Raw genomic sequence first — 14,212 nt, forward strand, 5'->3', positions numbered from 1 at the left:
GGAACAGGGACTTGCAACGCAGTGCACGTGAAAACAAACCCTCTGTATGCCCATCAGACTTGGGTTACAGCGCTGCATAAAGTAAGAAAAAATAATACGCTAAAAATATCCTTTTCATCGGAATGACATCATGCTGTAGTCATGTTAATAGAATATCAGATTATCTACAGTGCAAATATGTAGCAGAATTATATATCGGGCAAGTCTTAGCAACCCTGCTATATCAAAATACTTTCCTAGTGTACCAAAAACCTCTCTCCAGAAAGACATCTCCTGATGGAATTTAACAAGGGCAAGTGTAGAGTCCTGCATCTGGGCAGGAACAACCCCAGGTTCCAGTATAGGTTGGGAAATTACATATTAGAGAGCAGCGTAGGGGAAAGGGACCTGGGGGTCCTGGTAGACAACAGGATGACCATGAGCCAGCACTGGGCCCTTGTGGCCACGAAGGCCAATGGTACCTGGGGTGGGTTAGAAGGGGGTGGTCAGTAGGTCAGAGAGGTTCTCCTGCCCCTCTACTCCGCCCTGGGGAGACCACACCTGGAATATTGTGTCCAGTTGTGGCCCCTCAGTTCCAGCAGGACAGGGAACTGCTGGAGAGGGTCCAGCGTAGGGCAACCAAGATGATTAAGGGAGTGGAGCATCTCCCTTATGAAGAAAGGCTGAGGGAGCTGGGGCTCTTTAGTTTGGAGAAGAGGAGACTGAGGGGGGACCTCATTAATGTTTATAAATATATAAAGGGTGAGTGCCATGAGGATGGAGCCAGGCTCTTCTCGGTGGCAAACAATGATAGGACAAGGGGTAATGGGATCAAGCTGGAACACAAGAGGTTCCACTTAAATTTGAGAAGACACTTGTTCCTGGCGAGGGTGGCAGAGCCTGGAACAGGCTGCACAGGGGGTTGTGGAGTCTCCTCCTCTGCAGACATTCCAACCCGCCTGGACACCTTCCTGTGTAACCTCATCTGGGTGTTCCTGCTCCAGCAGGGGGATTGGACTGGATGATCTTTTGAGGTCCCTTCCAATCCCAAACATACTGTGATACTGTGATACATCACACACAACCTGAATGGGGAGAACACTGGCCGGAGAAGAAGCTGAGCACATTTCATAAACAGCAAATAAGTTTCTAATCCCACACAGAAGCTATCACAAAGACTGAATCTTCACTATAGCATGTGCTGGATTTCATATGGAAAAAAAACCTGTTCCAAGGAGCTTATTCCTTAAATGGAGACTTGATGTTTCATTTTGTCTTTGACCTTTGGAAAAAAGTCACCTCTAGAACCGGATCTGTGGGCACATCGGGACTGAACCTCCTGTGTTCTGATACAGAAAACACTGAGATGCTGCCATGCCCAAAACTCCAGCAGAACTCTCGCCAACACACTTCGGAGTATTTTAAACACACTTTAGCCTGTCAGTTACATTTTGCATCTGTGATCTCCAAAGTTTGTGAAAACACTGTAAGATTAGACGCAAAAGTCACCCCCAAGCTCAGGCTAAGGAACGGCCTCGTCAGAGAGACCAAACCTTATTTATGAATTCTAAAAAAACCTTGATTTGAAATGTAGGCCGCCTGCAATTCTGAGGCAGGAAACATTTGGGGGGTGTTGGGGGGAAGAAATACATACATATATATATATATATATATATATATATATATAAGCGCTACCCTCTCCCACCCAAGTTTTTCAAATAAACAGTATTAACAAGGTATTTAAGATATCATCCCAATCCTAAAATAGTTCTCCTCTGCCACAGGACCACACACGAGGCCTTCTAGGTGGACTGGTTTACTTTGAGCAAAATTAAGGGAATGAGAGACTGAACAGAAGCTCAGTTTAAGCTCGACTCTGCAGAGACCACCATGGCTCCGAACAGTCAGCTCTTCACAACTAAATACATGGCTTGGTTCAAACGGTGGAAATAATTTCTAATGCCACCCGAGTGGATTTGTCTGCCCCATCCCGTGTAAGTTGGGCTTCCAGCCAGAAGGGCACCAGGACCTGGATGTGAAAACCTTCTTCATGACTTACCCAACAAACACGCTCAACGTTTTTAATACTTCCAGCTGGAAAGCCTGATGTCATACTGATGTAGGTATTGCCAGGAGCTCGCAATTCTGACCGAGTACAACAAAACACCCCACCAAAGTGCCCGTCCCCGCTCCAGAGCGCAGTCCGAGGCTCCTGCACTCTGCGCCCGCTCTTTGCTTCTAGAAACTCACATTTATTTTTCCTCTTTGGAGATCTAAAAAAGTGTCAACCCCAAAACATTTCTCCGTGTTTTCCAAAAAGTTTAACTGTTCCTTACATGCTTGTTTAACAAAAAACCCCAAAACCCCAGCGAAACAGCAGACACAACGTACCAAGACCCATGGGAACTTTGACAGAAGAGCCAATATCAACTTTCACCTGCCCTTACCCATCTGGATCAGGTTCCTGACATGACTGTGCCAGGAAAGCCATAAAAACAATTGTCCCACTCCACCCTCAAATAGAAACTACACAAGCAACCGCCCACAATGCGGAAGAATTATTTTAGCACTGAAGAATTCCTTTCTAGCCTGAAACTGCATCTCTCGAGATTGGAGAGATCTGCTCCATGGGGACAGAACCAGCAAGTGCCCACTGATGGGGCCACAGCATCTTCCCCGGGACCGCTGAACTTCCTGCTGCTCGTCACAAGAGAAACGCCACTGTTCACAACTGGAGTTGGGAAGAAGTTATCTGTCAGTGCCCAAAGGACACTTGATTTGAGCCGTTCTTTAACAACCACCTCACTGGTCATATTAGGACCACGTCTGTCCTCTCAACGATTCATTTATGGGGCCTGTAAAGTTTGCATTAACAACTTCTGTAATGCAAACATTACATTATTTTTAGATAAATACTTTTCTTTGTTGTTTTGGTTATTTTATGTCACATCCTACACAATTCTGTGCTGCTCCCTAAGTGACCGGCCCCATGAAACGGACGCCAGTCATTCCCGAAAGGTCCTTTTCCAGCTCAGGGAGTGCTGGAGCTGAACACCCCCAGGACCGAGCCCTTCAAGTGTTCCATTCTCACTTCCGTTTTTAAGAAGTAATGGGATGGAGATATCAATGTTGTTTAAAAAGAAAAGTACTGAAAGGCAAACCTGAGTGCTTCTTTCCGCCGGCAGGATTGATCACATATTCTGGGAGAAGTCAAGTTACTCATTTTAACGTCCTAAAGCTACACAAAGCACGACACTGTCAAACTTGTATGAAAAAGCTTTTAATAAACGCAATGTAACAACATATTTATTTTAAATATGATTTTTTAAGTGTGAAACCATGGCCCCTGAATTTCCAAACATTGTTCTGGTTGTTCAGGCCTTGAAGGAAACCAGTTTATTCACACATTAACAACGTACTACCGAAATTCTGTACCCAAATGTCTACCTAAGCCACTCAGAAGTTACAGAAATAACAGACCGTGGTTCATTGAAAAGTAATTCCAAAACCACTTCTGCCCAGGGTCCCAAGAAGCAGAGCACGCTGCTGAAATGAAAAGCATGAGAACAGATGAGAAAGGAAAACCCGACAAAGGCCAAAGGCAGCGACGGCGGCCTCTGAGGTCTTGCGGTGCAGTCAGAACGCTCTCAGCGGTAAAGAACAGCTGGAAAGCCAACTGTGTACTGATCTGCAAATAAAACACACCCAACTCTAGAAAGACAACACTATACTCTAACCAACACAAGACCTCTTACGTCCCTGAAAACGAACCTTGGTGATAATGCTGTAATGGCCACAGAGAAGCCTGAACTGGTCAGCAAAAAGGTGACCAGAATTTACACCTTTGCATAACTCCAGACCTGAACAGATGAAGCAACATGTTTGAAACCGTGCCAAGATTTACAAGATGGGAACTGCAAGTTTCTACAGGGAGCTGCACGTGCTCCGAGATTCTGAAACACACGTTACATATCTGGATAACTAAGTCAAATTCTTTCCTATGGGACAAATTTGGTCTTGAAGTGGAAGGTAAATTTGAATTCCTTCTACGATAATTTCCCCCTGTAAAGGAAACAAGTTCTGCACATTTATTTACCAATCTTTGTCACTTTCAGGGCAAAACATTCTATTTCCAAGACTGGAAACAATTCAAAGAAATGGCTACTGTATGTGCGGACAAGTCCACCGCAAGGGGAATGAACACTCCAAAGCACCCTGTACGTGAGGAATACCTCCTTCAGAGCAAGGGAGAAGTATTAAGTATTTTTAGAAGCTTTTCCTGTCACCCTCAAGGAGGAGCTGCCGGAGGAGCAGCCAGCGGGTGAACTTCAGCGGCTTTTCTCCCTTGTTGTACACATTGTATTTCCAGACACCAAACGCGCTGCGTGTTTGCCAAGCCAGTGAAACCTCTGGTGATTACGCCAGGGAAACACCAAAACTCAGCTTTTGTTGGTGCCAGAGCTGGGTAGCACCTGTCCTAAATCAACCCAGAGAGTGTTATGGGATGGCAGACACACACACAAAGCTGGTGTGACACCAGTGGGATCTGATCCAGAAGTTCTCTTCCAAAGGGTTGCATTGCACATCTTGAACAACTATTGATTTTTTGTTTTAAACTTGACTCTGAGAGCAATCATCCGGATTATCAAACCCAGCACTAGCAGCTCCATCTCCAGGAAGGGCTCCCTACCACCAGACTGCTCAGTGCCAGCGGGCGTCTAGTCCGACAAAACAGAAGTAACATCAGGACTTGACAAGATGAACGCAAGCAGGAGTTTGCTTTCAGGTTTCTGTGGGCACTAAGGAAAGCAAAGGCTGATTTTCCACCAGCTCTGATTCAACCTGCTTCTGCGAATCAGAAATGTGCTTGGGGTATCCTGTCCATGCACTGATGCAAATAAGCTTTTTAATTGAAAAACTCCCTTACAAAATACGGCTTCAAAAACAAGCACAGAAATACAGCAAAAGCAAAGGTTTTCTTCAAATGGTGGGAGAGTATGCAAACTGCAAGCACGGAAGAATTATTTTGATACACAGACTGAAGACTCTTTCCCTTGTGCAACATGCGAAGAGGTTCGTGCTGTAACACTTCAGCTGCACAGCGCAACAAATGAGTCTGGTTAAAACAGCTTATACTTAAACCAAGGGCTAAAACACCCCCATAAATTACTTGAACTACCACAGCTGAGCAGTCTCACAGTAACAGACCACGTGCACTTTTTCAGTTCATGGAAAATGCAAGGTAAGGCACGAGTACGAGATCATACGTGGGGTTTACGCAAACACTTTGCTCAGCATTTGGAACACACATATAACCATAACCCAGTTCAGCTGATGCGTGGGGACACACTAAAATAATTTGCTTCTATACTTGAGCTTTAAATATTTATTGGTAAGGCAGCTAACCTGCTACAAGCACAACACACCTTTACATAAGAGCATAAGTATCAGTTATCACAGTTTTGAAGAACCTAAGGACGACAGTGTATGTTTTATAAAGTTTATATTTTAAGAAATCTCAGGTCACCATAGCACTACGAACCCCACTGCGGTTACGTGTTAATGGTGCAGATCGCCCTGCTGGCTCGCAACACTCCAATACTTCACACAGCAGAACCGAAAGCAACTCATCCCACTACAGAGATATCAATGTTAAAGTTACTTAATAAAGGGCATGGAACAGCAGATTAAAATACTTCATGTAAATTTATAAACCCATATGTAACACGGTCAAATGACTTTCCTCCCCAAAACAGCTCTAGGAGACTATAATAATATAGTTAGCAATTTTTTTGTGTCTTGTAAGAAATCTATGTGCTGATTGACCTTTTGCTCACAGGACACCCCCAGCTTTTCTCCCCAAAGACTCACTGACGCAGCTTCACATCACATTCTATTCTACATTGATTAGTTACCATTTCTTCTGTTGCAAACCAAACAAGATGGGGCCTGGGAAAAACAGCTAAACTGCTCTTTACAAAGCTGAGACGAGCATGTTACACTGAATTATAGAGCAAAGTCGTGACATGAAAACTACTTCATTAGAGGGGGACCTGATGACAGCACAGATAATCCCCCATCACAGGAAAACTCACATCAGCTCTCCAAAAGATGGAACAACCGTTCTATGTCTTTACATCAAACAGGTGCTTTCTGATTCACAAATACTTTACAATGCATCTGCTTATTGCCCTCCAGTGTAAAACACACTGACATAGCCCACAGTTTCTAAAACTCATCTTTACTTTTGGCTGCTTGTATTTTTAAGAACGCAACTGCTATGGTTTCACGTAAGAGTCTTGCAGTGTTGTACAACAAAAGACAAGTCACAGGAACCTTCATTAATAAGGAAGCAGCAAGCGGGAGGGCTCCTGCTCTCAGCCGGGCCATGCCGTGCCAGTCCTCCGACAGACTGCTTCTGCTTTTGGAGCAGGTCAGTTCCACGACCTGAGCAATTCTGTGTCTGAGGAGCTCAGTTCCATGGACTCCAACTAAAAGTATCTGAGTAAGGTACCTAGTTAGTCACTTGCATGTTCGCAACCACCCACCTGAGTGCTGTCCTGCCCAGGAAACGCATTTCACTACAACCAGAACTGACTTTATCCAAAGGCCAATAACACAAGGCTCTCTAAGACAACATGTCCAGCTACAGGGGTGAGGGAAAGCGAGAGAGAGAATGTTATGTGAAGATAAGGTTGCTACCTCATACCATCAATAATGTTTCTGTGGAAATACCAAACCTCTTCTTGCTTCAAGAACTCTATCAGTTCTTCCTTCCTCAGTTCATTTTTTCCATTTGATAATATGTTATCAAACAATTTCTTCCAGGAAAAAAAAAGGCATCTTAAGTTTAGGAAGCGGTCAAATACTTTAACATTATTCCACCTTAAAGTATTAGGGACTTAACAGGGAAAAATGCTTCACAAAATCTGGGAGAATAGTAAGTTATGTCTAATTACCTTTGACACTCTCCTGACTTGAATTTGCTCCTGCTGATCAGTGTTACCCGGTGAGCGGCCGCAATGTGCTGTGCTGTCCCTCGCTCTTCTTTCTGCACACAAGAAAAAAGTAACAGGAATTTCTTTTCTAGTGACTTGGCAAACATAAAGTCCTCAGGAAAAAAAGGTGCAGCAAACAATCCGCATTCAGTAAGACAGCAAAAGCCGTTAGAGAAGAGCCACTGATTAACTCTGCTAGAAACAGCAAATAAAACTCAAGGAAGACTCCGCTGGGAAAGAACCAGGAGACCTTACACAGCTTTCTTGCATCTATTCAGTATGCACAGAACGCAAAACCTGACAACTGTGTAAACACTGCAGATATATTTAATGCTATATTAGCCAAAGACGCTCCACTGCTTGTCTATAATCTAATTACTAAAAGGTAACTTGAACCCTATGAAGATGGTTCCCAAATGAAGCACATTCTCTGGTAATTAAGTGCATTTACTTAGTTATCTATGCTCTATTCCTCTATATAACAATAATGATGAAAAAAAAAAATCACATTTCAAAAAAATATGTGAATGTGTTCAGATTTAAATTATCATGAAAGTATTTATCTTTAGATAGGGGACACTAAAAAAAGCCATAAATCGTACAATCTGGAAAACACAATCAGAGGTTTCTGTTCCGGGGCAGCGCAGCTTTATTCTAGAAACCGCTCCGCTAAAGGTGCTCCAGCAGGAGAAGGTAACGAACAGGAGCCAGTCAAAACGTTATATTTAATAGCCTAAAAATCATCGCCTTTCTCCAGCTTGAGCAAGGGAGGCATTTTCCACATCAGTCAAGATACGGGGAGCAAGAGCAGATTTACACTGAGACTGGAACAGACTAAGGGCGCAGAGCCAGCGGTCTGTCTTTGCTGGTCAATACACAGAAAGGGTTGTGTTAGCACCACCGAAAGAATAAATTACCGCTGCTTTTACAATAAGCTCTTCAAGAATGCAATAAAGACTTCAGTGTGTGCTCCTCACTCAGGAATCCAAAACTTTTCAGTGAAGGTCTGTCTGGCAGCAAAGATAACAGCTCCAAACTAACCATCCTGACTTTGGAAAGCTTCATGACAACGTGCTAAAAACAGGTGGAAAAAAGGAAAAGGTTACTCCTCTGGTATTCACCAGCCTTGAAACGGCAGCAATGAGGAACCACAGTTTTAAATACCCCAGTTCAGACCCCATCTTTTTGAGACATAGCAAAATCAGAAGTGCGAAATGTAATTCTTTTTCCTGAAGTCTTTTGACTGTTGCGGTATTACTAATATTGGGGGATTCTCACCTCCTTTCAGAGATTTAAATTTAAAACTCTGCCCTGGTCAAATGAAATGATGTCAGGAAGTTCAGAAAATATCTAACTAGGGAAGGGAAAATATCTAACTAGGGAAAAATCTAACTAGGCTCATGATTCTGGTGCAGAATATTGTAAGAATGCCTCCCCAGCTCTTTTCTTAGAAGTTAGAAGCTTACTTCTATAGCTTGACAGGAAGTTTTCCAAGTCCTGGTCATCATATCAAAGTGCCAGTTTCAGTCTTCTAAGCTTAAAACATGGATTTTAGTTTGCTTGAAATTCACTCAAAGAGACTCTGAAACAGTTTTTAGTAATGGGTCCACCAACGGATCTACCATTCCACCCATACACCGCCCAAACGCGCTGTGTTCCCAGCGGGGCTTTGCCAAGGCAGCACTCGCTCTCGTGAGCACAATTGCCGCAAGTTCTACTGTTCGCACAGTATACATGAAACCTCGCTTTGTAAGGACCCACCAAACCTTTCCTAAAAATAAACATAGAAGATGAAAGATTGTTGGCATGGGTGTGACAAGCCACACAATCAACATGATGCTAACGCCAGCCGTCAAAAGAACCCCAAACAAGAGCCCGTTCAAAGCGTCGTACAGAACATTTATATTCAACTTTGTTGCAAATTTGGTCTCAGCACATCAAAGAAAGATGCAGTTGGTGATCAAGCACTGTGGCAGGAAACCTATTTGTGTAGACAAAGTTATCTTCATTCTCTCGAAAGGTGAATACACTGGGAAGTATTGTTTTAAGCTATTCTAACATCCAATTCCCCAAAACCATTGGCAAGTAAACCACTGTAGTAAAATTAACCACCAGCTTTTACAAACAAAAATAATCTATCCTAATAGAGCAGGAATGAAAACAGCCTGTAATATGCATCTGTGGAGACAGCAAGCCCAAGAAGTTGAAATTAGTCCACTTCATTGTCCAAACTCCGCTCAGCTGCAGTTAGGGCCAATTTTCTCAAAAACTCACTGCAACAATCCGGAGCCTCCAGTGGAGTGAAGAACTTGTAATATCTTGCTCCAGGAGCCCGAGCCCTGTTTGTTCAGAGGTTGCTGGATTAAGAATCACAAACTAAGGATAACGCTGAACACAAAGTAGATTGCTGTCGACTCAGCTTTGTAGAATATTAGATTTATTTGATCCTGGCTAAGAGCAAATTATTCGCAGACAACAACAGCATTCCAAAACTTTGGAACGCAGGAAGGTAGAGAGATCTAAAAGAGAGGACAGCGTAACAGCTGGCTGGTTTTCAACATGCATGATTACACACACAGAGCCCCGAGAAAGTCAACGGCCTTCCTATTTTACCACCTTATCCTTTTTCACATACAAATTACATAAAATGAGGAAAGGAATGCAAGCGTGGGAAGCAACTCGTGTTTTGCTTCTTACTCCTAAAGATACCGAAAAAAACAAGAAGTGTTTTCTTTTATACTGGATATTAACTCCAAAGTCAATTTATTGGTTTAAAATGCAGGGAGGATGCTTCCCTGGTTAAAATGCTAATCTGAGGCTCAGGAAATCTAGATTCAATTCCCTGCCTCACCACATACTTCCTGCGTGACCTTGGGCCATAAATATTTCGGTGCCTCAGTCTTTCCATCTGTGACTGAGATAGTATTTCCCTATTGAAACAAGTGTCATAAAGATAAAAACATTAGGAATCGCAGACCATAGGCATATGCGGACCAGGGCTGCTGAAGAACTTATCTGCAGCGGTTCTGTGTGTCAATATTCACAGTCAGGCATCGGGTAAAGCAAGGAAGGGCTGCCAGTGCTAAAAACCTAGCTACCACAGGACAGAAAAGACCTAAAATATGCAAAAAATGGAGAGAAACTGAAATACAATATAACCTCAATTCTGAAAATAAATTAACTTTACAGAAAATTTCCATCATTCCAACAAGAAATCCAAACAGCAAATTTTAAAGAGAAGCAAAACTCTGAAAGCAACTGAGAAGGAGCTGCTCACGGAAGCAAATACACCTGCCAGCAACACATTACTACCCCGTTTTCAGATATTATTGTGCTGTGCTGCACATGAAACACCGCAAATAAGAGGCGGCCGAGGGGCTGCGGCGGCTGGGGGTCCCGAACCCCCGGAGCTTCTCGCCCAGCCCTCCCCAGGAAAGACACCGCTCAGGGCTGGAGTCAACGGCCTTCTGCAAGAGGCAGTAAATGGGACTGCGCTGAAAAGCGGTCACGGTAGGATCCCCACCTTTGCAGAGGGGGGAGAAAGCAGAACGGGGGAGGATAAAAAGAAAAAAAAAAGAAGAGATGGTCACCACCCAAACAGCAGATGACAGGACTGACCTCCCCCTGCCCCGACCCCAGGAGGAGCTGGGGGAGGTGTCTGGTACTGGAGCTGCTGATCAGCCAAGGGGAACAACTAGAAGGCTACGTGGCATTCGCAGGCAGCGGCTCCGGCTGCCGAGGAGGGAGAACGGGGGAAGGGGGGTGGCGAGGGGGAAGCTGGAGAGGGGGGGGACGACATGACTTCAGATCTCAACCCCTACAGAAATAGAAGAAAAAAAGGCGAGGAAAGGGAAAGAGAGAGACGGAGAATTAGTGCGTTGGGGAGAGAAGAGGGAACGGGCGGCGGGAACAGCGAATGCGGGGAGCCCGGGGACACCCGGCCCGGGGACACCCCCCCAGGGACACCGCTGGGTCCCCCACCCGCCCGGGCGCTGCCGGCTCCGCGGGGCTGTCCCGTTAAGCGCCCCCCCCCCCCCAGCACCCCCAAAGCCCCGGCTCCCCACGGGGCAGCCCATCCGTACAGCCCTTCTCCTCCCCTGTTCCCCCGCACATCCAGCCGCCCCCACCTGCTCGGTGCGCCACGTCCACCCCCCAAACCTGCTCCACACCCCGGGCTCCCCCCCACAACACCCACCCCACACCCTAAAGTTCCGCTTGTCCTCTTGACCACCTCCGGCCCCGGCTCCCCCCCCGCCCCACACGGCCCCTCGCTGCGCCCCCCCGGCCGCCTCCAGCCACAGACGGGCCGGTACCCGGCGCTTCCCCGCCCCCAGCTCCGACCTCGGCGGGCTCCGCTCCGCTCCCGCCGGCGGGTCGAGCCGGCCGCCCGCTCCTGGCACTGCCCACCGCGCCTTGGGCGGGGAGCGCCGCTCTCCCCCGGCCTGGCCCCGCCGCCCATCTCCCGCCAGCCCCCAGCAGAGAAGCGGGGAGCCCACGGGAGCTGCCCCCCGTCCCGGGCCGCGTCGCGGCGGCCCCCGCGGCAGCACTGCCCGTGCGCGACGCCGCAGCCCCTACCTCAACCCCGGCGCTGCCGACCGCCAACCCGCCGCTCCGCCATGATGGAATGCGGACACTGCGCCTGCGCCGCCGGCCGGGGGCGGGCGGGCGCGCCAACCACACAGGCCGGGCCGATCTTCGTCTCCAGCCACCCGCTCCCGCGGAAAGAGGCGCGGGGTTGCGGCGGGGGAGCCCGCAGGTGGCTGGGAGGCCGCGGCCGGGAGCCCTGGCCCGGGGTGGGTGACGGGCGTGGAAGGGCTGGGGGGAGAAGGAGGGGACGCGGCTCCTCAGGGCAGAGGTGGCACCGAGCGGAGACAAAGGTGCCGCGGTGGCTGGAGCGGCCGGCGCCCGTGATCCCGCCATGGCCGGGGCCTGGGCCGTGTCCCATGAGGTGCCCCTGGGCCCTGTCCCTCAGGGCCGGGCTTGGTGGCCCCTGATGTTCTGTCACCTCCCACCACCCCCAAACCAGAGCCCAACTGTGTCGTCTGTCCCCTTGTTGTGCCAAAACCAGGACAAATACAGTGTTTTACACATTTTATCCATTTCATCTCCCTCCTACCCAACTCAGGGGGGCAGGTGGGTCGCAGCACATAGAAGACCCAAACTGTAATAGTGTGTGATAATACAAAAAGCATCAATGCTGATGGTAAGAAGCCAGAGGTGTGACACCAACTGCTTAATTGGGCAAAGCAAAACGGCAACATTTTGTCAACGGCTCGTGAAAATGAGGAGTTGGTTATCCCAGAGGGCAGCTCCGTCCGTCCTCCACGTCCTGACAGAGCGTCCCCAGCCCTGGGGACACCAAACCCTGGGGACACGGAGCGCTGGGGACACTCCAAGCCCTGCGGACACGGAGCCCTGGGGACAACGAGCTCTACTTCAAAAAAGGATCAAGGACAAGGGCTAAAAAAATACACAGCAGAGGCCAAAGAACCCCCCGGCACATCCATTTTCCCCAGCAATGAACATAGCAATACATTTTGCACTCTTCAGGTTATTTCCACCAGGCAGTTGTTTGCACCGATACGTTTCCATTAAAGTGTTTTAAGCAAATTCCAGGCACTTTTTCTTTGGTTTAATTTAAAGCAGTGATTTCAGGGGTGTTTTGTGCACAGCATGCGAGCCGGCTTCTGTGTGGATGCAAAATAAATGTGACAGCTCCACATAAACTGTGGATCGCAGCAGTTTAGAAGAAAAAGGTCAAACTGGACATTTATATGCAAGCTGTATAATACACATCTAAAGAATCTAACCTTTTACAATGAATATCCATGTGTTTACCCCCGGGCTGATCTTAGATACATTTTTAATGAATATAGGAAATTTTATGATGAATAGAAGAAATAGTTCCTTCACGTCAGAGGATTGCTCTCTGGAGACTCGTGGAAGTGGTTGATTTGCCGTGCCCAACAACCTGTGCTAAACAGGACTAAAATGAATTCCCATCCATCTCTTTAAATAGGCAAGCAGTGCTGAGGAAGGCCAGAGGATGTGGTGTCTGCTGAATTTCTAGGCGACTAATAGCTTACCTTCTTAAATAAATGATACAAAACCACTCAGTGTAACTATACAATTAATTTTACTCATATTGGCCTATAAAATGATGGATATATTCTCTGCAAAATGATAGCAAGCGGTGAAAGAAGAGATAAAACCCTCCTATTACATCTGTGTGTGGTTGGCACTTGCTGAAGTGTTGTCTGTGTGTGTGTGTGATTGTCTAGCTAGTACAAGATTTCAGTGATATTTTTTAATTTTACACTTGTTTTGGGGAGAAAACAAGAAAATTCTACCATTATATTTCAGCATCACCGAAAATGGACATTTGGTGCAGGATAACAATCGCTGGTGCATTAAAAATGGCTTTTGCAAGGAGCCCGTTACCTTTTCATTCTGTGATCTCTGTTGTCACCCCTATTTAAGCTCCTGAACACATGCGAGAGCTTCTTTGTCTGAACAGCTCATTGCAATGTCCTCTGTGACATGAAAAAGAAATATTTGGTCGCTGAATTGATGGCAAATTCCAGGAGGAAAGGGCAGGGGAAACCTTTTCCTCTTACCAAGACGATCGGCAAAATCCCTGTCACGGTCTCTGCCCTGAAATTCCCTCTTCTTTCTACCCCTTCCACAAGTTTTCCTGCACATCGCATGTTTTATTGCAAAATTAATAACTCCTTGTGCCTATAAAACGGATAAAAATCTTCAGAAAAGGATTCAGAGGAAAACCAAGCCGCTCTGTTTTACATCGTGGTGTACTTTTGCCACTACCACTTAGCTCTTCATTTCGCTGACAATTCTGCAATGACATTCTTTATTTCCAGCTCAGATTTAAGGCCTGTGAACACTGCAGAGAAGGCAGAAGACGAGACCTGCCCGGGACGCCGCTTTCTGCATTATTGTGCTCTAGGAACAAAAGCTTGGTTAATCATTTCACCTTTGAGAGAATTCCTGGAATCTTCAGCCCTCCATCTCAGGAATCTTATAACTCCGCAGGATCTCACTAATCTGCAGCAAAGCATATCGAGTGCCCTGGGGATTTCATTTCTGAGGTGAAATATTTGTACTTAACTTTTGGGAGATCCCCCGCAAGAGACCCGTCAGGATGCGATTTGGAAATTTGAAATGCGCCGCATTAAGCAAACATCGCTGCTGAAGGCAGCAATTCAAGGACTATTTTG

General features: G+C 46.5%; 1 protein-coding gene across 7 annotated transcripts in view; it reads right to left on the reverse strand.

Annotated features, from left to right (window-relative positions):
- LOC102084491 (fibronectin type-III domain-containing protein 3a-like) overlaps positions 1-11,694 on the reverse strand; it is a 37,966-nt gene extending 26,272 nt beyond the window's left edge. For 2 of the 7 annotated variants that reach the window (XM_065077373.1, XM_065077370.1), the window contains exons 1-2: positions 11,553-11,694; positions 6,939-7,030 (exon numbers count right to left, since the gene is read on the reverse strand). The gene's annotated coding sequence lies outside the window, so the exon portion shown is untranslated. Of the gene's footprint in view, positions 1-6,938; positions 7,031-7,894; positions 10,518-10,595; positions 10,790-11,318; positions 11,349-11,552 lie in introns of those variants that run through there. The other 5 variants (XM_065077375.1, XM_005511810.3, XM_065077374.1 and 2 more) reach the window with 5 other exon arrangements.
- Between the last annotated feature and the right edge of the window lie 2,518 nt (positions 11,695-14,212).

The sequence above is a fragment of the Columba livia genome, chromosome 12 (genome assembly GCF_036013475.1).
Source record: "Columba livia isolate bColLiv1 breed racing homer chromosome 12, bColLiv1.pat.W.v2, whole genome shotgun sequence".
Classification (NCBI taxonomy): domain Eukaryota; kingdom Metazoa; phylum Chordata; class Aves; order Columbiformes; family Columbidae; genus Columba; species Columba livia.